Here is a 2,484-nt window from a genome sequence, read left to right as displayed (position 1 = left end):
AATGTGGAAATTCTGGAGATTTTTTTAAATTCTGACAATGAGTCTGAGTATGAAAGTCAGGAATCAGATTCTGACAGTGAAAGTGAGGAGCTGCCCCCCAACCTTGTAGCCATTGAGAACCCTGAATCTGAATTTCCCTTGTCCACTGACAAAGTCCCAGTTCCCTTTGAAGATGCTGGTGGTGATGGAGGCATACCAACAGTGGATGAAGTACAGGAGTTCTGTGGTAGCTGGAAGGCCACCAGTCATTTCACCCCTCCTGGCCCTGCTGTTTCGGCCCTGCTGTTTCACCCCTCCTGGCCCTGGTGTTTGCTTTGATGAGTCCCAGTCTGGAGTGCAACGCCCCTTGCCATTTCCAACTGAGGCAGAGTGCTTCAAGTTGTTTCTGACAGAGGAGCTGGTGGGAGACATAGTAGAGACCAATCGCTATGCCTTGGAGCTACAGGATAAGAGAGAGCCAGGAGTGGGGGACAACCACAATTAGTGAAATGTATACATTCCTGGTGACAGTAAAGACTGCTTTCTAGTTCTGCTGCTATGACTGCATTTCATCAACGCTACTACCATCCTAAATGACCCGTTATACAAAATAAGAAATGTTAACAGCTGGCAGTAAAGTGGCATGACAAACGAGACGTCCATGTCCTCTCCACTGTCCATACAGCAACCATGTCGGCCACAGGGAAGGTGGACCACCTGACGGGAGAGAGAAACAAACCAGACAGAGAAACATGAAACCAGACTGCGTGCTTGACTATTACCTCAAAATGGGGGCAGTGGATGATAAACAGCTTTGTGGAATGCACTCAGAAAACGACCAAGTGGTATAAGATATTTTTCAATTTTTCCAGGGTAGCGTCAAAATACAACATGCCAATACTTCTGACGCATTTAGCATTGTTTTACAGAACTAATAGAATAATGTAACTAGCTACATAAGCACGATTGAATATAACACCATAAAAGGTGAGTAACGTTACCTCGCGTGTCCGCGGTTATAAGGAATATATACAAATATATTATGCTCCATTCACACAGTGAGCTATAGTAGAAACGGTATAACACGACACAATAACGTAATTATGCACTTACTTTGATAGAAACGCAGTCTTGATTTGAAGATGGGTGTCTGGAGTGACGCCTCTAGCACTGAGACGCTGTGCCACTTGGGAGTCATAAGGCCAGGGTAGCTTCAAAATACAACACATGCTAATACTTCCCTGACGCAATTAGCATTGTTTTCCAGAGCTAATAGGAGAATGTAGCTAGCTACCTAAGCATTGAGTATAACACCATAAATGTTATGAAATGAGTAACGTTACATCGCGTGTCCGCGGTTATAAGGAATATACACAAAAACATGATGCTACAGTAGAAACGACATAACACGACATGCAGAAACTATTATAACGTAATAAGGCACTTTGATAGAAACGCACACATTTCCAAAGGGATTATTGGTAACGAAAACAACTTTGATTTCGATGCAGGCGACAGGTGGAATAATATGAACACGTGTATGCAGGACGGCAGATGAGTAAATGTCCTGCACAAACAATTGAGAAGTGTTTGGGGAATTTTGTCCGGGTCAGAAATGTAAAAAAAATTAATTGGTCCGCAAAAGTAAAAATGACTACTTTTATGTGAATGAATGAGGCGGAACACACCTCATTTCAAACTGTTATTAGAAAATAAAAAACTTGTTAGAAATAATTTAAAATTGACAAATAAAAACAGGCTGCGTGCTTTTGTTTGAGGGCAGCGCGGATGAAATGTACTGTTACATAACAAACACATTCTGGAATGGAGAGAACGTTCTAATATCACGTGCATAAAAAAACTCACGCTGGGGCGACCGTTAGAGATATTTGGAACTCACGCATGAAAGGGTTAATTATTGGCTTGGCTCTCTAGAGCAGAACTTCTTGACTCTCATGTTTTAATATGGCAGCAGCTTTATTTGACTTGCGATCAAGTGGAAGTTGGCGAGGAGTACCAAAGTGAAGTAAATATCTTTAAGACCAGTCAGGGAAGTTGTCAATTGTATTTGCAGGTCATCGGATTTGTATAACTTTTTTTTGACTGAATGACTGATGTCATCTTATGGTGCCAACTATAAGGAATAAGTGAATGAAAACAGTAACAACCATTTCTACCCATCTCATTATTGGTCAAAGAACCTGGCACATTCCCTGGAATTTATGTTACCCCTTCCTTATCAACAGCACATTTGCTGAACCACCAGAGGCTTTATTCACAGGATGTTCTCCAGTGTCCGTAGAGTCTGTCTGGCCCAGTGGAAATCGATAATTAGCATAATTAAAAAATCCCCTCAATCTGTCAATTTAAGATAGAGATATCAGTTTTTTCCACTGCATCCGTCGATGTCCGCTTTCCACATCTGCGGTGAAAGGTGGCAGAACTAAAGTGGTGTTTGCCAGACCACGAGATATCCCGAAAATCGGTCTTCTCACAAAAACGTCT

General features: G+C 41.9%; 1 long non-coding RNA gene across 1 annotated transcript; it reads right to left on the bottom strand.

Moving 5' to 3' along the window:
* Window positions 1–536: 536 nt before the first annotated feature.
* LOC139574041 (uncharacterized) lies at window positions 537–1,888 on the bottom strand. The gene is made up of 2 exons (XR_011674693.1): window positions 1,093–1,888; window positions 537–696 (listed from the first exon to the last, which is right to left on the bottom strand). It is a non-coding gene; the product is annotated as an uncharacterized lncRNA (long non-coding RNA).
* Window positions 1,889–2,484: the final 596 nt, after the last annotated feature.

This window comes from Salvelinus alpinus, chromosome 4 (assembly GCF_045679555.1).
Source record: "Salvelinus alpinus chromosome 4, SLU_Salpinus.1, whole genome shotgun sequence".
Lineage (NCBI taxonomy): Eukaryota > Metazoa > Chordata > Actinopteri > Salmoniformes > Salmonidae > Salvelinus > Salvelinus alpinus.
The sequence above is the reverse complement of the archived record's forward strand: the minus strand, read 5'-3'. Positions and strand labels throughout refer to the sequence as shown.